At 46.1% G+C, this 27,245-nt stretch overlaps 1 long non-coding RNA gene across 2 annotated transcripts in view; it reads left to right on the top strand.

Annotated features, from left to right (window-relative positions):
- Window positions 1-27,245, top strand: part of LOC112546137 (uncharacterized) — a 271,614-nt gene that overhangs the window by 12,020 nt on the left and 232,349 nt on the right. The window contains exons 2-3 of one of the 2 annotated variants that reach the window (XR_012896886.2): window positions 11,462-12,430; window positions 23,615-24,739. This is a non-coding gene — a long non-coding RNA (uncharacterized LOC112546137). Of the gene's footprint in view, window positions 1-11,461; window positions 12,431-23,614; window positions 24,740-27,245 lie in introns of those variants that run through there. The other variant, XR_012896884.2, reaches the window with a different exon arrangement.

Below are 27,245 nucleotides of genomic sequence, written 5' to 3'. Positions count from 1 at the left end.
TACCAGGATGGGATCCAGGTAAAAAAAGTCAATTTACAAATTCCCCAGTACATAAAAGCCATATAGTGATTGAGTTAATCAGATATACTGTCTAATAACCAACTTTTTTTTTTGCACAAACTTTTCTTAGTAGATCAGTGTAAATGCCCAACAAAACAGTGAGACTTTAACCCAAAGGTTGCACAATTTTAAAGAGAGTGTTTATCATATTAAGTGTGAAAGGAGAGAGAATATTAGGGTTCAGTGTGAAATCTTTCTGGCAATCTAATACTTTTTTTCTTTCTCACTTTCCCTGGGAATAAAATGTGCTCTTTCATGAATTTACTGAATGGGTTGAAAGTAATAGCCACCATTTATTAGTTATTGGAGCTATTTTCTTTCACAAGGGTTGTTTCTATTGGTGGATGCTTCCTACGGAATTGACACAACTTTCTTTTCTAATCCTTATAATCAAAATCATTGCTTTCTTGGTTGGCCATTGAAAATTGATTTGCACATGCCCTACACTAATTGAAATCTCCTGGGCAGTCACTGTTAAAAGAGGTTTTGATCTGGGTGGGGAGCCCCCCCCTTTCAAATTGGTTCAGTTGGCACTACTGATAGGTCATGTGGATTCCTTAGTGAGAAGCCAGTTTGTTTATTTAATCCAACTTGCCTGAGCATGAGCCTCCGTGGCAAAACCATAAATGGGAGCAGTTATGTTTCCAGAAGGGGAGTTTGCATTGACTCCCTTAGTTCCATTTTGTTCATCTTCTGGAAATGGAGGAGATTTGATTTTCCTGCAGATACCATGAGCTGGGAAGAACTGTGCTGAGGAGGCAGAAAGATACAAGAAAAACATTCAAACATCCTGTAATGTTCTGGCTAATAAAATATGACTTGACACAAATAACCAGACTCGACCCATGATTTATTGACTGCACCCTGTCATGTGATGGGCCCTCTGGTAGTAATAACAATACTTTACAATTTCTTTGGAGGGTCTCAGATCGTTTCCTGAATACAAGCTAACTAATCCCCTTGACAACCAATGTTCCCTGTAAGCTGTGTGCTAAGGTGGCCACCCAGGAGAGAGTCGGGTGCTGCCAAGATGATTAGCATCATGCCCATAGCTCCCAAGCTGGCAGCATTTGTTTCTACTTGTGGTGCACATCTGCACGTGCTTTGGTGAACATAGCAAATTTTATTCTGCACATGGATAACCCTTATTATATCCTTTCTGCCAGGCTTGTAATTTATACAGCCTAACAAGCCAATTTGCATAGACTCCTTCCAGTCCTCGGTCTTCAGCACCTGGTCCTCTCCTATCACATCCCAGTCTCTCAATGTGTAATTATTTGTATGATCTCCATACAGGCTCTAGAGGCAATTTAAAAAAAAAATCAAATTAACCTTTTATTGTAACGCTCACATTGTACAAAGGCAGAATTCCTCTCATAAGAAAAAGTGGTGGTAGGCAATAGGTCAAGGTATCTGAGCCATGGCTCATTACAAAGAAAAGGGTGGTGGTGTTATATTGCATTGTCGCTGAAGGATTTCAGAAGCAAAAGTCCATTTTGCTGGACTTCCAGGAGTGAGCTGTTTTTGTGAGAAATATTAATTTAAAGTGTGAAATCTCCCTTAAAAAACAAAGACTCCATCGGATATAGAACAGCCAATGTTTTACCTCTTTGGCTACGTCTAGACTGGCATGATTTTCCGGAAATGCTTTTAACGGAAAAGTTTTCCATTAAAAGCATTTTCGGAAAAGCGCGTCTAGATTGGCAGGATGCTTTTCCGCAAAAGCACTTTTTGCGGAAAACCGTCCGTGGCCAATCTAGACGTGCTTTTCCGCAAAAAAGCCCCGATCGCCATTTTCGCGATTGGGGCTTTTTTGCGGAAAACAAATCTCTGTGTCTACACTGGCCCTTTTGCGCAAAAGTTTTTCGGAAAAAGACTTTTGCCCGAATGGGAGCAGCATAATATTTCTGCAAAAACACTGACAATCTTACATGAGATCGTCAGTGCTTTTGCGGAAATTCAAGCGGCCAGTGTAGACAGCTGGCAAGTTTTTCCGGAAAAGCAGATGCTTTTCCAGAAAAAGTGGCCAGTCTAGACACAGCCCATGTGTATAGACCCAGGCTGTAGTCCTATGAAGATATGCATAGATGCTTCACTTTGGACACTGTGAGTAATCCCAAAGTTAAATATGTAAATAAGTCATTGTAAGATGTGGTCAATATTCTTAATTCTGGATAATGTTAGTAATGTTACTATGATACTTAACTTGAGATATTTAACATCTGTTATTCATCTTTTAGTAATATCCATTCCAGGTAAACTGAGGATGTTAGAAATAATTTTGTTACAAAAGTGGGCATTAAAATCTAAAATCAGGGGCATGTTGAACCCTGTGTATTTTATCAGAACATAATCAATCTGATGCTGTTTAGTGAATTCACTTCATTTTTTCGGCCTCAAGGAATTGGGAAACTAGGAGCCGTATATGATCCATTGGATCAGATTACTGGCCCCGGTTCATTAAAGCACCTACCATTGCTTAACTTTAAAGCATGTGACTAATCAAATCTCTCTTCAGCAAATTAATTAAGCCTACACCTTAAGCACACAATTACTCCTGGGCTGATGTGCTTTGCCATATCAGCACCTGGGAATTATAAAAAGTACCTGTATTGTGATGAAACCTGTGAATTTGGAGGTGCTTTTAGGCTGGGGTTTTCAAAGGAACCTGAGGGAGTTAGACACCCAAAGCTCATGAAATGGCAGTGCCAGTCCATATCTTAAAGTTCCATCTGCAGTAAATGAAGCAATGTGTTCCTTGACATTATTAATAACTCCTTATTTAATTCAAAAGGAAACCTTTTTACAAATCCAATTTTCTTTGCACTTTTTCTCCCTGATCTTTGCTTACTATTTTCACTTTGCTCGGCACTTTGGCCAGCGCACATCTCTGAAGTCCGTTCCTCTGCTCATGGCGGTCAGCTGCATTCCTGGTTTCTTAGTGCTTCAGTGGTTGAGTCTTTCAGCCCATGTTTAGCGTGAAGCACGTGCTTGTGTCTTTCGAATCAGGGCTTAAAATGCTGTAGGTGACTATTTATTAGTTTAAAAGCAATTGTTTCCATCATAATTTAAGTCAGCAATGTCTCCAATGATGGGCTCTCACTGTGTTAAGCACAATACGCATCGTAGGCAGGTGTTTATGACACTAAATGGAGTGTCTTTACATCAATTAACTATTATATAAATTATGTCTGCCTCGTAACTGCAACAAGGGTCTCTGTGTGCCATATTCTGATTTTAGTTATACTTGTGCCTTACCAGACTAAAATAATTGGATTTTGGTGGAGCTGCTCTAGCCTCATGCAGGTGTCACTGGGAGCAGAATCTGGCCTGCCCTGAGGGGTCTTTATCTGGCGTTACCTGTTGTATCTCATTTGGTACTGTTTTCACTTTCAAATCAGCCCGTTGGGCCGGATTACCTTTTACTTGGTATCAGTGTTCCCTAAGTTCCCTGAAAGCTGGGTGCATGTGCAGTCACTCAGGAGAGATTCCAGTGCGGCCTAGCTAATTAGCAAGATTTTGGTTTCTACGTGTGGTACACATTTGCACATGCCTTGTGCACATAACAAAATTTATTCCGCACATGGATGGAAAAATCTGCATATGGATAAAATTAAAGGGAACATTGCTTGGTATAACCCAAAGAGGAGAATCCCTTGTGGAGTTTCTCCGCAGGTAATTGATTAGTCATTGCAGGGGCTGGTGCCAACCCCTGCAGATTCTGAGAGCGGCATCACCCCAGAATTCTTACTTCAGAATTCTTACTTCACCTTCGTGCCAACGATGGATACCCAGCACTTTCCCCCTCAGACTATGTCTACACTACTAGGTTATTTTGAAATAAGCTATTTTGAAATAACTCCCCAAAATAACTATTTTGAAGTAAGCTTATTCCTCTTCACAAGCAGGAGTTGTTAGTTTGAAATAACAAGCCCGTTATTTCGAAATAACAGGCTTGGTAGTGTGGACGCTCGCCTTGTTATTTCGAAATAAGGGGAGTTATTTGAAAATAACTCTCCAGTGTAGACATGCCCCCAGATTCTATACTTGGTTTATTGGTTTATCTTGGTCAAGGATTAAGGGCGTGGCTTAATTTTGTGCTGCTGCTGGCATGTGTCTGAGCTTCTTCTTTTGAACAGCAAAGCCGACACTCTGATCACTTCAAAAAAAGTCTCTTGAAACTAATTGTTTTGTTTAATGTAATTTGAGTCGGGTACTGTAGATGCCTTCATGGCCTTGCTCTGTTCTTCTGGTGTGTAAGTCCCCTGCACATAATGGCGAGCTCTTCAAAACAGGGTGAAAGTGTTAGATGAGCACTACAAGTTACTAGCTGAATAGTTGGCACCTGCCTGGTTGGGGTGCGGCCCATGACAGATCTGTGTGGGGTGTTTAATTATCCAAACCTGACAGGTTTCAAACAGACCCTGGGAAAGAGGCCTGAAATAAAATAACTTGGGCTTTCCAACTCTTCTGAGACAGGTGGACAAACCGGTCTTCCAAACTGAGGACATCAAAGCTAGTAAAATGCAAATGGTGTGAAATGCCCCTAACCAACCCTAGAGGCGAGGTGTTTTTGCACTCATGCACTAGTACTGCCCTCTTTCTTTCTGCACATACTCTCTGTTCTTGTATGTTTTAGTGATCCCATACAACACACTGGCCCTTTCAAGTGTCTTTCTCAGAGAAATCGAGGCATTGGTTAGCTCAGCTCTTTGCAGCGAGGGTAGAGAAGCATAGCAAGGGGCAGGTGAATCTTCCTGGAGCAGGAGAGAGCCTCTGTGCTGCATGAAATCCACGTGGCTTCCAGTACTTTTGTCACTTTCATGTTTTATCGGGACTGGGAACATAATAAGCTGTGGCCCCTTGGGGTTCAGTCCTGTAACCCTTACTTACGTAAACTGCAGGAGAAACTGGAGAGGGTCTAGAAAAGAGCAACAAAAATGATGAAAGGTCTGGAAAATATCACCAATGAGGGAAGACTGAAAGAACTGGGTTTGTTTTAAGGATGTTAGGAGGCGGGTAACTGACTAATCATATTGACTACACGATTAGTCGAGAAGAGAAGGCGCTTTGTCTCGACTTGTGGCGGTCCAATAGCTACCCCCGCTGCAGCTCTGCAGTTTAAATGTATTAGGAGTCAAACGGGCAGGCAGCCAGCCAGGCTCCTGCTACATTTAAAGTGCAGAGCTACAACAGGGGTATGTCCTGGACCGTCATGAGCCAGGACCACTGCTGCTCTGCATTTTGAGTGCAGTAAGAGTACAGCAGCCCGGCGGGGCTGTGGTGAGGTGGGGTGGCTGTGGCTGGCAGTGGGGAAGGAAGGTGGTCGGGGGAGCCGGTAACAGGGGACTTCCTCTGGTCCCTCATTCGGGACCGGTGAGGTCCCCAGTGTACCAGACCAGAGAAATCCAACCTGTAATAACCTCTTGATAACTGTCTGCATTACCTTGGACACATGGTGCAACTGCGCATTGCTTGAGTTGGGCATGGCTGACATAACATGCGTTATGAAATTATATACTTTTATGGGTACTCTGAAATCACAGATTCAGTATTTCCTTGGAGATCCAGAATATCATTTTAAGATGTTAATCAGCCTCAACCATATTCTCAAGAATAAATCTTGAGACAAGGCTCTATTCATAAAATAGTATGTTCTTCCAGGGGCTAAATACCAAAAATAATCAATTTTTGGATGCAGGCACCGCCCCCATGTCTCAAAAGACGTTAGAAAATTGCAAGGCTGCATCTTTGAGCATCAGCCATTTTCTTGATGTTCTTGTCCGCTGGCTCATTTAAATACAATCGGATTCACCTGTAAGACACATAACGTGTGTTTAGATTTCTCAGACTGTCAAGTGCTCTAAAGTCGGTTCTTGGTCTAGTTTAACATGGAGTCTGAGCCTGTTCCCAGTGGGAAAGCTCACATTGATGCCAAACGGGAGCAAGCTGAGGGACTGCACTCAAGGCCATGTCCTGAGCTGGTGAGAATTGGTGCTGTTCCATTGGATTTGCACCAGTCTTCATTTGGGGTATGGAACATTTTGTTTTCACTTTTTGCCTTGGAAAGGAAACCAGACAACGTAAAAGTCACGCTTTCAAACAAGCAAACAAACAAACAACCCTCTTGTCTGTTATTAATGACCCCTTCAGATGATTAAAGTTGAAAGAATTTTAAAAATCTAATTTACTTCTCGTGTTCCATGATGATTTTTTTTCTCTGCCTTGTCTTGTTTTTGCATTTTGCTCAGCTTAGGCCCAGAGCCAACAAAGCACATAAGCACATTTAACCACATGACCGACCGCTCTGATATCAGCGGGATTTAAGCATGTACTTAAGTGCTCTGCCGAAAGACAATGGGATTGCTCGCCTGCTTAATGCTAAGCACGTGCTTAAATGCCTTTGTCAACTTGGGGACTTGGACAGTGAAACGAAACTCCTGGATCTTGCTTTCCATTCCTGGTGCACTTCGCTCAGTCTGGACTTGCAATGCCAAAGAGCCATGTTCAATCCAAACGCTTGTAGCTTGAGAGCTCTGAGGAGGAAAGAACCAGTCGCCTAGCAGATACTGCTCTAAATATATCCAAATCTCTGAGTGAAATTGGTGTGGGTGATTCCATCACCCTGTGACATGTGCTTTTCTGTAAACTCTCTTTATTTTATTGTTACCCTGTTTCTCTGCCTGTTTTGTCCTGTATAATGTCCGGATCGATAGCTCTCTGGGGCATAGACTGCCTCCTGTGTTTCTTGTCTGTATAGCACCCGGCACAAAAAGAACATGATGTCGAACTCTCCCACAGAGTGTTAGCTCTTACACACTCCCACAGTAATAAAGAATAATAAAAAGGTTGCTTATTTTAGTGAATATGCATTAAAGGGCATTTTGCTACTCTTGCTCTGCATTTCTTTGCACAAGACCTGGCTGTTGCACTTCCTTTAGGACACCAGTTGTTTTTTTTAACTGCTGTCATAATTTTAAAAAGTTGCAAATAAGTTTGCTGGCTCAGAATCATGGCTGGTGTTTTATTAGCAAACAAGGACCAAGAGCTCTCTTTTACTTGTATTTCAGCCTCTGGGGGAAAAATGGTCCGTATAAAAATAATGAGGGTCTTATAGACCTTTTTGACTTTCATTGCCTGCAAAGGCAGATTGTGGTCTCCCCCTAGAAGACATGGGAGATAGAAATCTAATATTATACCTCATTGGTGTCTGTGTAGTGTGTAAAATCTAGACATTTACGTTGCATGCAAAGCAACACTGCTAACCTACCAGCTGTATCCGTGGTGATGACATGTTTGGCGCTTCAGCAACTCCAAACAAGATGCAGTTCTGTACAGAGAAAGCAGCTGAATGTGCCAACTTAGCTTACTTTATTTTGGAGATGAATGTTAACACACCTGTTGGAAACTGAATCCAACCCAATGCCGGGCAACGAGGGGGCACAGCAAAAGGCTGTTCTGTTTATCATCAGAGAGCTGCTGGCTGTCACTCTGCGGAGATTAGCTTCATGTTAAGAGCTGTTGAACCAATGACACTCTTCCTACCCTGCTACCAAGAAATGTATCGGGAAACGTTTGCACCTTCTTTAATGCAAGAGGAAAGCTGGGTTACTGTTATGCAATTGGCCTGGGACTTAGGCACCCTAGGTTCAGTTCCCGACTCTGCCACAAATTTCCTGTGTGACCTTGGGCAAGTCACTTAGTCTTTGTGTGCCTCAGTTCTCTATCCCTAAAATGGGGATAATCACACTGTCCCACCCCATAGGAGTGCTGTGAGTCTCAATACATCAAAGCCTGCAAGGCGTTCAAAAATGGAGATGTGGGCAAGGGAAGGACCTTAGGTGTGATGCAAAATGAGGCATTTCAGGGATTAGCTCAGGAGTTCAATTGAGTCCACCCATTAAAGCTTTGAATTATTGGTGAAAAAGCCCCACTCTCCTCACCCAGAACTGTGCAGTCGTAAATGTGCTGATGTATGATGGGATTTTCAAAGGAGTTAAAAGGCATGTAGCTCCCATAGATTTTCAGTAGGATCTGGGTACCTAGATCCTGTGGCCCTTTAGGTTGGAAGTTCTTTGGGGAAGGGTCCATCTTTTAGTTCTGTGTTTGTGCCCCATTTGGCATAGTGGGGTTCCAGTCATGATTGGGGTTCCTGGTAAAAATCAATAATAATCTCCTAATACAAATCTCAACTGTCCTGCCTCTATTAATAAATCAAAAGGAACTGAGGCTGTGTGTGGTTTCCTACCACTGACAGTTGATTGTTACTGCTGACCTTCCGTTAGCGCGCAGCGGTTTATCTTCTGATGACAGCATGAGTGGTTTGAGCTTGTTCCGTATTGGTCTCTGTGAGCGGAGAAAAGCCCCTTCCGCCAGCCAGAATGACACCTCTCGTTGGATTTGCTGTTCCTTTCATGTGCTTCATACAGAACCCGATTTGGTTGGTGCTCTAGTTGTTCAGGATAAAAAGCTATCTTCAAGCATGGGCAGTGGATGAACCTAAGACGGGGGGGGGGGGGCAACTCCCCCCCCCCCCCAGCCCTGCCTCTTCCACTCAAGGCCCTGCCCCCTGCTGGAGCCAAGCTCCCCCACACTGTAGGGGTAGAGCTCCAGCTCCCCCCTTCCCCTGCAAGCCACCCCCCACTGTAAGGACAGCTCTCCAGCCCCTCACAAAAGCTTCCCTGGCCCTGGAGCAGGGGGCGGCGTGTGGTCCCAGCCTCCCTGACCCCAGCGCATGGAGAGGGCAGGCAGCATGCAGTCCTGGCTTCTCCAGCCCCAGGGCACAGGGAGGGCGGGTAGCACACGATCCTAGCATCCAGCCCCGGAGCAAATGGAAGGCAAGCAGCATGCAGTCCCAGCCTCAGCGTGGCTGAAGCCCAAGGGCAGCCCGGGAGCCACGCTGAAGCAAGGTGTGGATTGTGGGAGGGACCACGCCTAGCATGTTGGGAAGGCAATACCTTCCCTTGCCTCTTGTACCCGCTGCCCATGCTGGCAGGGTTTGCTGGGTGGCATTTCGATTGGCTCACAGGGGGCTAGTGACCAAAAGTCACTGCAGCATATAACCTCCTCCTCCCCCCGTTGCACTATTTAGCTCGAAAGGCAAAACTTATGATGACTAAGCACCTCCAGTGGTTTCTCTGAGCGGTTGCTGGGGGAGAGAGGAGAGGACTGGGGAAACTGCGGAAACCTTCCCGTGTCAGTTTTACACAGCACCAGCCAACCGGAGCGAAGCAAGTCTGTCAAGTCTCCGAGCACACGGGGACCTGGAGGGCACTGAGAGGCAGCAAGAAAAATGAGGGACTTTCAGGGGCAGCTGTGTTTTACTAACCCAGTCATAATGCCCCTAAAAATCCTTATTGTTCTTGCAATGTTCAACTAAAACCTCCAGCCCTGGGAGGCCATTCCCAGGTAAGTATCAGCCTCTGGAAGGAAGACATCTGAGCAGGTGGTTGTGTTCTCATTTTAAAGGGATCCTGTCCACTAGGAACTTTATTATGATATGAAAGGCCGGGAGAAAAGGGACCTACCAAAGCAAATCTGGATAGGAACGTTGTCATGAATTGTCTTACAGAAAATTGTTTTATACCGAGAACCGAAACAATAATAGTTTGCGGACAGCATAAGAACCTAGACATGAAACCAAAGAGAAGTGCAATTAAAACTCGCTACTCTATTTCCCCGCTGCCCCTTGATTAACTGGAGTGAAATGCAAAATAATAGCAGAAAGGATTAATAATAGTTAAAATCAGATTTTTTAAAATCCTTCACTTTAGCAACTTGGATGTTTGTAAGTTCAGGTGTGGGAGGGAACCACCAAATCTGCAAAGACTTACATGCTTAATTTTACATGCTGAAAATTATCCCAGAGACCATTCACAGCATGGGAAGTTATGTAGATGCGTAACTTTGCAGGATCTGGGCCATAAGGAATGGATATTGAATTGGGAGAAACTGGTGTTTCTCAGAACCCTGCTGTTTAACATCAGCCAGAGATCCGGACCTTAAATGTTTACTGGTTTTTAAATTCAAATAAACGGGGTGTTTGTACATTTAAGTGCCCCGCCTTGCAAATACTTATGCTTGCATCCCTTTATGGAATTTTAAATGAATGTGTTCCTCTAATGGATTTAGAGTACCAGCATTTAAAAAATATTGTTCAGAGCCTGCAATATTGCCAGTACACAGCATGCAAATGTGTGTTTTTTCACAAAGGAATGTGGCCTTCCAGCTGTTCTTAGTGTCTTTTTATCCCTGTGTAATAAATTAGAAACATTTTGGTGATTCTCTTTAAACTTAAACAAATTCAGAATGACTCTCCCAAGAAACCAGACAGAACAAATGCTCCTCAAGTTGTCTGGAAGGACCCTGCTCCCTATCCAAAAGGAATCAGCCAACAAACCATCCTTCTTGTGTAGGAACATGCCCTGGCCTGTCCTCCCAACTCCTGGGACTGGACAGCAGTCTGCCATCCATACTGTTATGAAACCCTTCGACAGTGCAGCTTGGTCAGGAATAGCAGAGGAGAGAGGGAAACAGGAAATATTAATTGGAAGTAGAATTCCTGGGTGCAAATTTGTGAGGAACTCTGAATGAAGGTCCCACTTCAGCAAGGCCTAATATAAGCACATGACTAGCCTGACTGAAGTCACTGGAAGATAAATAATTATCTCGTGCCTGAGAATGTTGGGGCTGATACTGCATATGAAAATCCTTGAGAGTTTTGAGCTAAATTTCAAGGAAGGCAGGATTAGGACCCTTGTAAACTAGGGCCTTCGGATTAAGTGGGCCCCTCTGAAGCCGGTGACACAACTCCTTAGGCCATGTCTACACTGGCGGCTTCTTGCGCAAGAACATCTTGCGCAAGGGTTCTTGTGCAAGAAGTCGGGCGCAAGAAAATGTCCATACTGCCATGGGCGAGCTGTGCTTTTGCACAAGAGCATCCATGGCAGTGTGGACGCTCTCTTGCGGAAGAAAGCTCTGATGGCCATTTTAGCCATAGGACTTTCTTGCGTAAGAAACCCCTGCTGCATGTCCACACTGCCTTCTTGCACAAGAGCTCTTGCACAAGAGAGCTTACACCTGTTAGAAAAGAGCGTAGTTCTTGCGCAAGAAGCCCTCTCTTACCACGCTGTACTGTAAATCTTCTTGCGCAAGAGTAGGCAGGCAATGTGGACGGTCTGCGGATTCTTGTGCAAGAACGGCCGTTGTTGCACAAGAACCTGCCAGTGTACACACAGCCTTAGTGTTTACATTCTTTATATGCTTTTTACTACCTCCAGAAGCAAACTCTGAGTCAGACTTTACCTGAAGGAAAGTTTTCTAGCATGTGCTTCATAATCTGCTCTCCTCTTGTACAGCCCCCCGAAATCTAACCTGTTGTATCCCCTTTAATGACCCACAGGGCCCCTCTCCTGTGACGTTCTTCTGGAGACTATGTAGGATCTTCATTCCACACCCAGTGTGAAGCTAAGACAGCCTGGGAAGGCTCTTTCCATGACTCAGTGCTGACCTGTTGCTTCGAGGATACCAGCAGTTCAGTTCCAGAATTGAAGACACAAGCTCCAGCACATTTGAAATGAGTTGATATATGTGTCATAATGTTACGTCTGGACCTTCCACGTCAGGGCGTGGCCACAAAGCCAAGTCTGTGCAGCAGCTCCCCACGCTGGACCTATCTCTGGACAGAGGAGCTCAATCGAATGTGAATTCAGTAGAGTTCCACGAGGAGCCAGCTGACCACATGTCAATGGTTTCAGTGATGAAGGGTCAATCAAGCCCAGAATCTTGTCTCTGACAATATCCACACCGGTGCTGTTCAGAGGAAGAAACCTACCTCCTAGTGGACAAGTATGGAATTATCTGTTTATAAAGGATAGTTCTTGCTAATCCCTACACTGCGCCTGTTGGCCTACCGTTTAAAACAAGAAGTTTTATAGCCTTTATATTTTTACCTTGACTCTGGATGTTTTTCATTATGCACATAATTGACCATATTAATTCTGCTGAATTCTTGGCCTCAACAGCATCTTGTGGCTATGAGTTCCACCAGTAAATTATCTATGACATATAAAAGAATATTTCCTTTTCTCGGTTTTAAATGTGTTGCCTTTTGAATTCATTGACTAAGCTCTTGTATTATGGGAGAGGATAAACCAGGGCATTTGATTTGCCTTCTCGATACAGTACATTGTTTTGTAAGCCTCCCTCGTGCCCCCCCTTATTCATCTCCTCTTTAAACTGAGCAGCCCCAGTCTTGACAGTCTGTTCATATAGAAAACTTTCCAGGTCTCTGCTCATTTTTTGTCTCCTTTCTCACTCCTCTTTTTCTGCTGCATCCTTCTTAAGATCAGAAGAGAAGGCAATATTGCAGGTGAGGATTTCTCGTTGAGTTATAAAATAGCATTCTAATAGTCTCTGTATTATGCTCCATTCCATATGCATTCTAATGCTTTACTTGCATTTTTGACTGTGCATTGAAAAGAGGTTTCCATTGAGTTCTACAGTGATGCCCAGGGCCTCTTGCCATTTAAGCTTTTTGCAAATCCATAGAATCCACGTCAGCCAGGGCACGTCTACACTAGGAAATGATTTCAAAACAACTTATTTCGAAATACTAACTCCCGAAATAATTGTTTTGAAATAGAGTGTCCACACTACAGGGAAGCCTCAAAATTAGTTCAAGGCAGGCTCCCTTAATGTGGACATGCTGCCTCCCCTTGGAGTCGCAGGAAGCACTGGGGAGTAATTAGTTTGAATGGCTCTAGGGAGTAGTTATTTCGAAATAGCAACAGTGGATCATCCACACTACCGCTATTTCGAAATAACTATTTCAAAATACCCGCTATTCCTCATGGAAAGCAGGAGATATTATTTTGAAATAACCAGCCCCTTACTTCGAAATAACGGGCTTGGTAGTGTGGATGCTGCACTTGTTGTTTTGAAATATGTGGAGTTATTTCAAAATATTTCTGTAGTATAGACCAGGGCCTAGTTCTCCTGTAGCCACTAGGAGCCCATGCCACGCTCTAGTTCAGCGGTGCGCAGGCTGTCTTCCTGGGGGGTGACAGCGCTGGGCCGGCCGCCATTTTGTTTTCCTGGCTCGGCTCCCAACGTACATGCGGCGGGGGCGAGGGGAGTGCCAGGGGAGTGGACAGGCGCTTTAAATTAAAGGGGCCACAAGAAAATGTTCCCAATGCCTTTTTTGTTTGTTTTTCAACCAAAATTTTCCCAGCCCTGGGGGTCGCGAATTAAAAAAGGCTGGGGTGGCCAACCTGTGGCTCCAGAGCCACATGTGGTTCTTCAGAAGTTAATATGCGGCTCCTTGTATAGGGACCAAATCCAGGGCAGGAGCTACAGGTGCCAACTTTCTACTGGGCTGGAGGGTGCTCGCTGTTCCATCCCCAGTGCTGCCCTAGGCATTGTCCCCCTCCACCTTTTCCCCCTAGGATCCTGCCACTTCCTACCCTCTACACTGAGCCTGTGACACCCACGCTTCTCCCCTCCAGTGTCTCCCACTGAGACAGAGCTGATCCCAGTGGGCAGGAGGAAAAGGAGAAGGCGGCACTGACCGGTGGGGCTGCCAGTGGGCGGGATGTGCTGAGAGTGGTGGTGGGGAGAAGATCAGGGCTTGTGACATGTAACTGTTGCTCTTTGGTAAATTCTGGCTCCTTCTCAGTTTTAGGTTGGCCACCTCTGCTCTAGAAGATTAGAGACGCATGGTTTTCCTCTGCATTAACCATGCTGGTTTGTCCCTATGGTACCATATTCAGCAAGGTGTTATATATTCTGGTTTTATACATCATTTGAATCCGTTTACCAGGTTTTGCAATAAGACTTACTGCTCTGTTATTCCAGGGATCCCCTTTAGCACCTTCTTAAAAATAATGACTTTGCCACTGTCAAGATGATTTTTTATGAGTCTGAATATTTTTCATAACAATTCAGCTCAATTGTTGCATTCTTTCATTGCTTCTGAATTATTTCTGTACCACAGGGGTACCTAGAAGTCCCAACAGAAATCAGGACCCCATTATGCTAGGGGCTGTACCTACACTTGGTAAGGGCTTGTCCACATGAGGAAGTTATTCCAGAATAAGACCAGGTGTGAACTGAAAGCATTAGAGCTATTGTGGAATAAGCATGACAGCTTGGGGAGTTATTCTGGAACAGCAATGGCAGAATAGTTATGGGTCAATTTCCCTGCATAGAAAAGCCCCAGAAGACAATCCCTACCCCCAAAAGAGCTCTTGATCTAAATAGAGAAGATAGACCAGGGGAAGGGAAGGTTAATTATCCCCATTTTTCAGACTAGGAACTGAGGTATAAAGAGATGTAACTTGCCCAAAGAAATCTGTGGTGAGCCAAGAATTCACTCAAGAGTTATTGAGTCCCAGTAGAATGACTTAATCACTCAATCAGCCATCCTCTCTATTGCCTATCCTGGGGATTTCTTGCACTTGCAGTCAGCTGTTTGATTCAGTCCTTCCTGTTTTGACACCTCCGATGTCTTCCAATACCTCATCCTAGGAATCCTTAAGTGCAGAGCTCTCTTGATTGATAGACATTTCCTCCTCTAACACCTGCCAATGCCTTCCCCTGGTACTGAGGTAAGAAGGAAGGGGCGGCCTGTTTTCTTTGGCAAGGCCGGTGGATGTGACTAGCTTTATCTTTCTGCTTTGGTTCTGATGTGTAACACTGACTAGAGAGCATTACCATCCCAGGCAATAGGCTGGCGAACAAGAAGCGGGTTAATGGTAGTGCTGAAAACAGGAAAGGCCGGTCACGGTTAGAAACATGGACTTTTTTTTGGAATTTATTCTCTGGAATTCTTGATTTTGTCACTATTATTTTGAAGGATTTAAACGCTAAAGGGGGAATGTTTCTGTTATAAAATAAATCTGATCCAGCCTTCATCACAGAAGCCAAAGATTGCACATGCCGGCAGTGTCTGTGCAGCATTGAAAAAGCCATTGGTGGCCCGTGCCGGCTGACTTGGACTCGCAGGCTGTGTGGCTGCTTCATTGGCGTGTAGACTTCCCAGCTTGGTGCTCTGGAATGACCCTCCTACCTTTTAAGGTAGGAGGGTCTCAGAACTCGGGGTCCAGCCTGTGCCTAGAAGTCTAAACGATCCCACAGCCTGAGTTCCACAAGCTGGCCCAAGCCAGCGGCAGGTGTCTGGCTGCACTGTAGACCTGCCCAGCAATTGTTGCCTTTGGCCATGCAACTTGGGAGTAAACAGGAGTGTGTCTTTCAGGAAGACTTCCCGTCTTGGTACAAAGACTTTGGCAACCTGTTCCAATGGTTAACTCTTCTCTGTTAAAAATGTGCTTCCTATTTCTTATCTTCCGGCCAACTTCAACATCCAACCATTGGCTTTTGTAATGTCTTTGCTGCAGGAAAATTCCCCTTCTGTCAAATAGGGAGAAACTATGTGGATAATTCTGGTCCAATCAAGTCACGCCTCCACTTCCCTTATAGGTAATAGAGACAGAGGAAGCTGGACAAAGCCTGCACAGAGCCTTCCACCTCCATCCCCCAAACCTTTCCCAATCGTGGCCAGTTGTGCCACGTGGTCACATGTCAGCTGCACGAGTTTTGTGATGCCCCCTACTGCCTCTGCAGCTCTTTCCTCCAGAGCAGGGGGTGAGGGCTAGTGTTCCCTGTAAGCTGTGCACTTTTTTGTGGCCGCTCAGGAGAGATTCAAATGCCAGCCAGCTGATGAGCAAAGCGCCCACACTTAGGTGTTTTTGTCATGCCTTGGTGTACATACAGGGTATGTCTAGACTACATGTCTCTGCCGACAGAGGCATGTAAAATAGGCTACCTGACATAGTCAATGAAGCAGGGATTTAAATATCCCCGGCTTCATTAAAATAAAAATGGCCACTGTGCTGTGCCAGCTCATCTGATCGTCAGCACAGTGCGCGAGTCAAGACGCGGATCGGTCGACGGGAAGCCTTTGTTGACCACTTCCTTATGCCTTGTGATATTTAAATCCCTGCTTCATTGACTATGTCGGGTAGCCTATTTTACATGCCTCTCTGGACATACCCACAAAGTGTGTTCCACACACAGGTGAAAAAAATCCACATATGGATGAAAAAGATTAGAGGGAACAGTGCTGAGGGCATGCTAGGTTCATAGCAGATCTTCCTTCTTAGGTGATAGGCTGGCAGCCATTAATGTTCCACACTGCATGCTGCTCTGAGCCGGACTGCTGTGGAGGACCCAGACCTCTATAAGCCTTCTGGAAGGCCATGGCCTAAATGATCAAATGACTGGAGATGTTGGGTGCCTCAGTTTCTCAATGCCCAATTTACGGTGCCTTAAAAGGGCTTGACTTTCTCAAACCTGCTTGGCACTTCCAGAACCCAGGCCCCAACATGGAGGCACCTAACCTAGCTGGTCACGTTTGAAAATGGAGGCCAATGTGTGTGTGCAAAACAGTGTCTGAGGGCCCAGTCTGAGCCCGTGGACTAATTCCCCCCCACCAGCAGCGGAGGACCATCCGCAACCCCTCCACCATCTGTGCCAAACATCGGGCGTGCTTCTTCAACCTGCTGTGCAGCCTGGATGTTAACGAACCATCCACCATCCCTAAAAACCCAACCAAAATAAAACACGGCGCTACCCACACACTTATCCCTCTCTCTCTGCTGCTCAACATGAGAGAATGAGAGAGACCAAACCGGGTCTGAAAAGTGGTTGTGTCTTTTAGGGCATGTCTACACTAGGAAACTATTTTGAAATAACTAAAATCGATGTAATAACTCCAAAAATAACAAAATCGAAATGGCGGGTCCTCAGTATGGGGAACCCTCAAAAGTAGTCCGAGGCAGGCTCTGATGCGCTACCTTGACTTAGAGCCTCCGGCAGTACTGAGGAGTAATTAGTTTGAATGACTCTGGGAAGTAGTTATTTTGAAATAGCGGCACCAGAGCGTCCACACTATTTCAAAATAACTATTTCAAAATTAGTGTTATTCCTCGAGGAAAGCAGGAGTACAGATTTCAACTTAAGTGGCCCGTTATTTCAAAATAAGTCTAGGTCATGTGGACGCTCCGCTTAATAATTCGACCTAAGGGGGGTTATTTTGAAATAAAGCCCTAGTGCAGACCAGGGCTTAGTGTCCTACTGGAAGGGGCTCAGATAATACAGTGCTGTGTGATATAAGAACCTACGAATGATAGAACAGAGGGGCCTCGTGTGAACGAAGGTTTCAGGACCAGACCTCTACCGAAGAGCAATTAGAGTGATGTTTCACTCACAGCTTGCAGCCTGGCTTTTGTGGGCACCTGCTGAACTCTTCTGTACTAGTGTGAATCACCACCAGTTCACAGCTCACTTTTGTGGCACTGTAACATGGTGCGTCCAATCAGATGGGAATTGTCCGTGAGCCACATGATGTGAATTAAACCAGTGGCAGCAGGAAATACCCTAATTTCACAGTCAAAGCCTCTGATTATGCCAATGGAACTCTTTGGTTGGCGGCAGGAACGCTTGGTAAATAGCTGTTCACCAGCGGAAATAGGGTTATTAAGGAAAACTTAATTTTATTAGCAGTTGAAACACTTCTTTCTGGGGGAGATGGACGACATCCCAGTTGCTCAAGTACCCCTCGAGCAGATTGTTGGGGACTTTTTTTTTCTTCTCTCTACCTCAGACCAGAGCTGGTAGCATTAAAACCGGGAACATTTACAATGTGAGGGAATTTGCAGTGGGTGCTGGAAGGGGAGCAGCAACCTATGAGTAGGAGAACAGAGAAGCTTAGACCAAGATCTTTCAAAAAAGCTTAGCGATTGGGGGTGCTTGCAATATTGGGTATCCCACTTGAGTGGCCTTGCAGGGCAGATGTTCAGCACTTAAAAAAAATCAGGCTCCTTCAAGGTTCTCGTGTGAGGTACCACAAATTTTTAGTGGCTTCAACGATGCTAGATCCGGAGTGGTGGGGGAGCTGCGTCACCCCCTGGTTTGAAGTGGTTTCCATCTTACAGAGTTTACAGTTTGGTTCAATGCTTCTCAGTACCCCTATAGTATAAATTGTTCCTGAACCTCAGAGAAGCTTTAGAAAGTTGTGGCCCTTTACTATTCCAGGACTACTTGGTCATGCTTAGCCCGGGGGGCTGGACTAGTTAATCATGCCAGGTCCCGTTCAGACATAGGCTTCCATGATTCTGTGATTATCACGTTCCTCTGACCCCTTGTGATTAAAGAAATTCCATTCCAGTTTCACTGAGGCTGAATACATCTCCCCAGCCTGAATGCCAGGCAGGGATAAATTTATAAAACTGGAAGGGACCTCGAGAGATGATCAAGTCCAGTTCCCTCCCCTCACGGCAGGACCAAGCACTGTCTAGAATCATCCCTGACAGGTGTCTATCTGACCTGCTCTTAAATATCTCCGGTGATGGAGATTCCGCAACCTCCCTAGGCAATTTATTCAAGTTTTAACCACCCTGACAGTTAGGAAGTTTTTCCTAATGTCCAGCCTAAACCTCCCTTGCTGCAATTTAAGCCCATTGCTTCTTGCCCTATCCTCAGAGGCCAGGGAGAACAATTTTTCTCCCTCCTCCTTATAACATCCTTTTAGATAGATGAAAACTGATAGCATGTCCCTAGGTAAGGCTGAAGTTCCAGAGTTTGATGGCTGCATTATGAGCTACCAAAAATAAATCAAGCCTGCCACGTCTCCTGAATATGAAGATGAAAAGTGGAAGGAATGTGGCATCCCAAGGTAACCAATAAAGTGGGTGGTAGTGGATTAAAGGCTGGATTGTGTGGCCCGTAAAGTCACCTGTGACTGTCAGTGCGATCCTCTGCATGAGTTATCCTGGCTGCAGGAGGAGTCCGTCCATTTTCAAAGGCTTTCCCCCTAATAACTGCCCCTATTCCCTCCCAGACTCTCGCAGGCATGAGTAGCATCAGTGCTTAACCCTGATATGTTCATGTATAAAGAATGGAAGGCTGGAGATGTAGAGTTGCAGGATTCCTAAGGAATGGGCATAGGAGGTTTTTATTTGCCAGTAGTGGAGGGGAAGCCAATGAAGTTTCCCCTGTGTTTACCTAACTCTTCCAGCCCCTCCTCTATATTGCTGTAGCTGAAGAAGTAGAATCTGTGACACGTGCAAGCTTTTTGCAGTAGCTGGATCAATGCTGTAAGTGAGTCTGAGTAGGAAATTCCCTCCCCCCCAACCTATTACTGATTCTAGCTGCTCTTTAAGTGCAAATGAAGGTCAGACACATCAGTGATTAGGTTTTCTATTGACTGCGTTCTGTGAATGTTCTTTTAGAATACAAGCAGTCCTGTGGCACCTCCACAACTGAAAAGTCTATCATGAGCTTTTGTGGGTAAAACCCACTTCATCTGATGGAATTTGCAGTAAGTGCTCGAAGGGGAGTGTCAACCTATTAGTAGGAGGGCAGTGACCATTAGGCCAAGATTGTCAAGAATGCTTAGAGATTTGGGGTGCTTCCAGTATTGGGTGCCTGACCTGAGTGGCCTTCCAGACTAACATGGTTACCCTTCTGAGATTCTTAGAATAGGATTCATTGCACTTCTTCTGGGGCACTATGTGTTTCACGCTGCTATTGCACCCGCCATCCAAGGATCTCAAGGAGTTTAACAGAGGAAGCTTCCTCTCTCATTTAGCTTCTTTTGCAGCCAGTGATGTTTTAAGGCAGGGGATTTTAAATGTAACTACACCCTATATTGCCATCGATCCACAGCCTCTCTGCATGTAGTTGCTTGAGACCTGTGCATCCCGTGTATCCAGGAGCGGTCCAAGGCGGGCTGCGGCAGCTGGCACCCCAGGCGGAAAGTGGGATCGGCTCCTCCGCCTGCACGGCGATCAATGGGCCGTCAATGGGGTGATGTCATCATAAGGCGCCCCGTGGTGTCATCATCGGGCTCTGTCCACGGCGGCGCCCCTAGGCGACGGCTGAGTCAGCCTATAGCCACGGGCCGCCCCTGCGTGTATCTGACTGTCCCAGTGACTGGCTTATGGTGGGCTGTGCCTGCTCTAGGTTTTCTGGGTTGGATGGAGAATATTGTCCATGCCATTTACGGTGTTCCTGGACTTCAGGAATAAGACTTTGTCATTCAAGCTGCAAGGGGATTCGTGGCACATTTGACCTTCAACATAAACGAAAAACTAACAAACCATTTCTCACTGGCTCTTTTCAAATGTGATTTCTATTGTAAACATCACGACTGAGCCAATCTATACTTCATGGTCTCTTTAGTAAGGGCCAAATCCTGTGAGGTGCTGAGTACCCTCTATTCCCAGGCGCATGTTATGGATGAGCACTGGCTGCTATTTTAATCACCCCTGTAACTCTCTCTCTCTGGGTATGTCTAGACTACATCCCTCTGGCGACAGAAGTAAATTAGACATACCAAAATTGCTAATGAAGCGGGGATTAATTATCCCGCGCTTCATTTGAATAGAAATGGCCACCGCTTTTTGCCGCCGTGCCACTTTGCCAGCAAAAAGCGGCAGTCTAGACTGGGATCGGTTGACAAGGAAAGCCTTTTCTGACCGATCCTGTAAACCTCGCGAGGCATAAGGGAGCATAAGGCATAAGGGATCGGTCAGAAAAGGCTTTCCTTGTCGACCGATCCCCATCTAGACTGCTGCTCTTTGCCGGCAAAGTGCCGCATCAGCGAAAAGTGGCGGCCATTTTTATTCTAATGAAGCATGGGATATTTAAATCCCCACTTCATTAGCAATTTTGGTATGTCTAATTTCTATCCCTCTGGCAACAGAGGGCTGTAGTCTAGACACACACACACACACACACACCATTAGTGTCAGTTGCATTTGCCTCCCACCCCTGTGGTTTCCTTGGGTGAAGTCGAGATTGTTTCTCAATATCACCCTGTTAATTAGAAGTGCAGCCACTTGACCACCATGGGCTTGTCTTGCATCTGTCATGGGGCATAGATAGACTTTGCCCAGCAAGTAGGATACTATCTGTGCTGCCAAGCAAAAGATCAGCATGTATTGCAACAGGCTATTGCGACACGGCTATTTAAGGCCCCTCCCAGGCTGATGGCCAAAAGCTGGGTGGTGTAATGTAGGTTTGGAGAGGTGGAGCTAATACACTAACAGCAGCAGTGTGGCTGGGGCAGCACCTTGGTCTTTTTACCCACTATTTCTCCTGGGCTGGGGGTTGGAGAGTTTGTATTTAGGAGGCAAGACCGAGTCTGAGGTGCCAGCTGGCCCACCACAGTACAGCCTGCTTGGCATACTCCCTGGAGCAGTGTTAGCATGTTCCTGGGCAGCCTGTGGACAGAGTCTGCAGCGTAAACTGCAAGGAAGCAGGATGTGATGCTTAAAGCACGAGGCTCAGCCTCTGGAGAGCTCAGGTCTAGGCCAAACTCTGCCACTGATTGGCTGTGGGACAGTTAGGAAATCATTTCACCGCTCGGAGCCTCACTTTCCCATTTGTCAGATAGGGCCCATGATGCTTGGCTGCGGTGCTCCATCAATGAGTGTTTCTTAAATGCTTTGAACTCTCTGGCTATCAGGCACTAAAAAAGTGCAATGGATTAGAACCTGGCAGAGCATGTCAGCTGTAAGAAAGCCAGGATGGAAAACGGCTTGGAAACTGGCAAACATTTTCATAAAACCTTTTCCCCCCTTTTCCATCCAGCTCTCTCCAAAGTGTCAAGTCTTATGGAAAGAGCCATGTGCTTTCAGTGTTACTGGGAATTTACACTGCATGCTCTTGCGGTGTTTTTTTACTCTGCTGGAGGGAGGGGTTGCCATCCGACAAGCATGGATGAAAGAGCCAATCCTATTCCCAGTACTGTGCTAAGCCCACCCAGGTGTACATTAAAAATGTCCATTGCAGCAACAGAGCAAACTTTGTTTCAAGTTCCGCAGGTACCCAATGAGAAGCCAAAAAGAAAAGGATGCAAGTGGTAGAGGATGTTTAGGTTTACACACAGAAATAGTAAGGTAAAAACTACCTATTCTACAAATAACCATGGTAGTGACCGTTTTAAAAATAGCATTTGTCAATCAGTACCAGAGTTATAGTCTGGAATTTGGAATGCCAAATACAATGGGAAAACTATAATTTTTCCTATCCTATTGTATAGTAACTGTTGTCAGATAGTAGCCATGGATGCTGTAGGCTGTTAAACTAGCTGCTGTGTTTCACCCCAGAGATGGCTGCATTTCCAGGAATGAACTGCAACATAGCAATGCATTTATTACCAATGTAAATTGAAATAAACAGGATTTCAGATAATCCAGGATGAAAAGCATTGGAATAATGCCACTTAATGGACAAACAAAAATTGATCTCAATGAGTCAAAGAATGGGATGGATTTCAGTATTAAGGGGACCGATCTAATAACCTCTAGGAGTCCTAACTTATTTGAAAATTGCAGATCTGTAGAGCCCTGCACGGATACAAAATTTGGATCCACATCCACTTCTGTATCTGCAAAAATTAGTTGAGGATATCCACATTGCCATCCGCAGATGTGGAAATAAAACGGATATTTGCTGGGCTATATAGATCTGGGAATAATGCACAAAAGATCCCAAATAGTTACTCTAACAAAACCAGCAAAGAGAAATGATTATATTTGTTTTATAGCATATTTAAATTCTCCCAAATTCTGCTGGATAATTTTCTGCTCTTCCAGATATTTTCTTTCTTTCTTTCAATGGTCCCCAACCTTTTGGGGCTGCCGGGCACCCAGGGGGCGGGCCACCCATACGGCACATGTGCCCGGTGCTGGCGCCACCCATGCACTGCACTCCCAGTGCCGGCGCTGCTCCTGTGCTGCGCGCCCAGGGGTGGGGCTGCCCATATGCTGTGTGCCAGGGCCAGAACAGCCCATGTGCCGCATGCCCGGAGGTGGGGCCGCCACTGCCCGTGTGCTGCATGCCCGGGGCCGGCACCACTCCTGTGCTGCACGCCCAGGGGCCGGCACCACCCATATGCCGTGCGCCTGGGGCCAGTACAGCCCTTGCGCTGCGCACCCGGGGACGGGGCTGCCCAAACGCCACTTGCCCGGGTTCGGCACTGCCCGTGTGCTGCACGCCTGGGACCGGTGCTGCTCCTGTGCCGCATGCCCACAGCCGGGGCCGCCCCTGTGCCACGCACCCGGGGCCGGCACAGCCCTTGCACCGCACATCTGGGGGCAGAGCCACCCAAACGCTGCGCACCCGGGGGCGGGGCCGCCCATGTGCTACATACCCAGGGCCGACACTGCCCATCCGCCGCGCGCCCAGGGGCAGAGGTGGCCCCGTTCACTTGGCGGGCACACAGAAATGGCCCAGCGGGCGCCATGGCGCCTGCAGACAGCACGTTGGGGACCACTGTTTCAAATGCTGAGCTGTCCACAGGCCAATTGGATATAGCTTTGACACCTGGAAAAAGCAAAGTAGCAAATCCCCATGTCCCTCTCAGGAGCTGCTGTATCACGAAGCTGACAGCCTGGCACAGGCTGTACGTTAATGCCCTGTTTTCTTTACTTAACACTGTTATGGTTTTGTCTCTGCTTTTCAAGCGTTTTATTTTTATCTTGGTCAGAAAAGGAATGTGTGTGCCGCTGCGAGAGACCAAGAAGGAGAGAGAGCGACCAAGAAACTGTTCACTTCGTTGCTGTACAAATAATGTCTTGGCATGAAACCTGTAGCTCTGTAGATAAAGACTGGCTATTGAAACATTTTTAACTTTGGGTTCTTTAAATAAGCAGCCCCAAAACAAGGAAGTAGTCTGACAAAATTAGCAGCTCCCAAGTGCTACAGAAATCCTCTAAGGGCTGCTTGTTTATTGAAGGGAACTTTAAAGGATTTGTTTTTAAAAGCATTATTTTATTAGCAGCTGCATGTGTCAACAACTCAATGCATTTAGGAGTCCGGATTAGCCAAAGTTTTAGGTGTTGGCAGATGTGCTACAATGGAAGGGAAATACCAATGGAATAACATTAAATATGATCCAATCCCTGATGATTCACTGGATGTGTTAAAGTTTCCTTTCAGGCCATGTAAGTAATGCAGTGACAGAGTGCAGAATGCAAGTGACTCAGCTTTGCAAGGCAAAGAGAGGATGTCAGAATTACTCACTGGGCCAGCAGGAATCACATATAGCCATAGGCCAGGCAACAGCAGAGGGGAGCTGATCTTGTCTCCTTAAAGAGCTGAGTCTGCTGGTTCTCTGCTATCAAAGAAGGACCTTATTTTAGCTGTCGAACCAGAACTCGCAGCACAGGCCTCTCTTTCTTCCTTCATTTCCATTTGCAGTGATTAGTATCAGGTTAAACGTGCAGCTGCATTTTCAACCCCAGTTCGGATGGGGAAGCCTTCGAAACACCCACCAGGCCCACCTACATACCTAGGAGGAGCTCAGCATCAACACCCACTGAAGCCAAAGGGAGCTCAGGGTGGGCAGTAGCCTGTGGGAGGTGCTCTGCAGCATGCAGAATAAAACCCTTCCCAGGCTCACTTACCTTATTTTTGCATAAGAGCAGGCACCTTTCTTCTAGTGCAGCGGTTCTCAAACTTTTTGGCCCGCAGCCCACCTGCTCCATACAAAACTTTCCGTGGACCATCAGCCAACCACCCATGACAACAGAATGGCTGCAGGAGAGGATGTGGATGTGGGGTCTGGCCAGGACATAGGGTGCTGGAGCAGGCTGAGGGTGGGAGGTCGGGGGCGGGAGAAAGGGACTGGGGGCGTCTTGGCATGAGGGGATTTTACGAAGGCGATGGGGGTCATTTACCTGGCGCCACACCCTCCACTGCTCCTATTGGCTGTAATTCTGGCCAATGGAAGCAACAGGGAAAGCCTCTAGGAGAGCAGTTTCCTTTGCTGCTGTTCTCCCAGCTGAGGGGAAGAGAAGCAGCTGTGTATGGAGCCACTTCCTTCCCCCACAAGCCGGATCCGGCCTGTGAGCCCATTCCCTCTCCCTGCAGCAGGAAGTTGGCACTGGCACTCCAACCTCGCAGGGGTGAGTCCCAAGCCTGCGGTCCACCTGCAAGACTGTCGTGGACCACTAGTGGTCTCTGCGGACCACACTTTGAGAACCACTGTTCTAGTGCTATCGTCTTAGTGGTCAAATTGGTCGGTGCAGGAGCATGATACTAATGTCATCGCACCACCATTGTTTGGCCTATAGGGGCACCAACACAGGCCTCTCCAAGTTTAGTAAAGCACTGATTCCGGTGGCCAGTAGCAGTAGTAGACATTCATCCACTCTGTGGACTGGCCACTAGAGGTGAGACACTACGCACTAAACGTGCCTGTTCTACTACCAAAACTCTGCCTCTTGAGCATCTTATGGTAGGAGGCATAGAAAATTTTCCCCTGAATTGGAAGTGTGAATGTTGGGTCATAGACAAGTGGTGCCCACAGAGGGAGGAGGTGCTGGGAGGGTCACCCAGGGCAACAAGGAAGCACCCCGTTTAGCAATTAACATTTTGGGAGGGATACGGCATATTGGGGTGCATTAGTAGGCGCATTGCCAGCAGATCTAAAAAAGTGATTATTTCCCTTGATTTGGCACTGGTGAGGGCATATCTGGAATATTGCATCTAATTCTGCCCCTCCCCCCATTACAGAAAGGATGTGGACCCATCTAGACTACAAAAATCTATCGGAAAAAGATATGCAAATTGCAAAATGCAATTTGCGTATCTTTTTCCACTTTTCTTCCGAAAAAGGCTTTTCCATCAATTGGTCTACACTGGGCCAATTGTCGGAAAAGAAGCCTCTTTCAGAACATCCCTTCTTCCTTGTAGAATGAGGTTTACAGGGATGCCGAAAAAATGTGTCTGCTTTTCCAATTTTTTTTCGGAAAAGCAGACACATTCCTCGAATGCAGCAGAGCTTTTCCGGGATACCTCTGGAAGTCCAGTGGAGGGCAACAAAAATGATTAAGGAGTTGGAGCACATGACGTACGAGGAGAGGCTGAGGGATCTGGGCTTATTTAGTCTTCAGAAGAGAAGAGTGAAGGGGGATTTGATAGCAGCCTTCAGCTACTTAACGGGGAGTTCCAAAGAGGATGGAGAGAGGCTGTTCTCAGGAGTGACAGATGACGGAATGAGGCACAGTGGTCTCAAGGTGCAGTGGGGGAGGTCTAGGTTGGATATTAGGAAAAACTATTTCCCTAGGAGGGTGGTGAAGCACTGGAATGGGTTACCTAGGGAGGTGGTGGAATCTCCATCCCTAGAGGCTTTTAAGTCCCAGCTTGACAAAGCCCTGGCTGGGATGGTTTAGATGGGATTGATCCAGCTTTTAGCAAGGGTTTGGACTCAATGACCTCCCGAGTTCTTTTCCAACCCTGTGATTCTATGATACAGGGAGGTGGTGTCACTAACTCCTAAGTGATACCACAAGTCACCAAGGGAGGCTATGGGGGAGGCGGGGGGAATGGATGAGAGACGACTGGAATATAGAGCTTTGTGGCATCTTCTGCTGTCTGACTCCAAAAGCAGCTGAGGCCTGGATGAGATTGTCATGGCAAGGGCTCCCTGACGGCTGGTGAACGGAGCAGTTTGGTGAACGAAGTGTCTGGAGCGGTAGGCCTCAAAGAGCTTGGGGGCAAAGGGTGGCAGAGGTCTCCTATGAGGAAAATGAGATTTTAGTTCTTAATGGAAAAGCTAGAGATCAACCCCATTAGAAGTGCATTTTAGAGAGGCTATCTATCAAAACACAGCCCGGCATCGTTAATGGCCGGGTAGCTTGGAGCATACGCTGCCCTCAGCTTCATTAAAGGACACCAAGTGAGAAACTTGCTAATTTGCCAGAAGCAACATGTGCCTCCACCCTGGAATATTAATTACACTGCCACCTCAGGCCATTCATTTTAACTCAGCCTGGCTGATAACTTCTTCCCTAGTAGAAATGTGGTTATGGACTAGGCATAGCCAACAGGTAAGACCATGGGCCAAGACTTTTGAATGAACCCTAGTCTTTTTATTTATTTATTATCATTATTATTTTTGTTGTGGTTTTTTTCCTTTGGACTTTGAGTAAACTTGGACCAAAAAAATTGGACCTTAACAAAAAGGAATCAAAGCAGACGGTGAAGAGCTTCAAAAAGATCTCACCAAACTAAGTAACTGGGCAACAAAATGGCAAATCAAATGTAAGGTTGATAAATGTAAAGTAATGCACATTGGAAAAAGTAATCCCAACTATATATACAATATAATGGAG

The sequence above is a fragment of the Pelodiscus sinensis genome, chromosome 20 (genome assembly GCF_052426305.1).
Source record: "Pelodiscus sinensis isolate ZL-2025 chromosome 20, ASM5242630v1, whole genome shotgun sequence".
In the NCBI taxonomy this organism is placed as follows: domain Eukaryota; kingdom Metazoa; phylum Chordata; order Testudines; family Trionychidae; genus Pelodiscus; species Pelodiscus sinensis.
The sequence above is the reverse complement of the archived record's forward strand: the minus strand, read 5'-3'. Positions and strand labels throughout refer to the sequence as shown.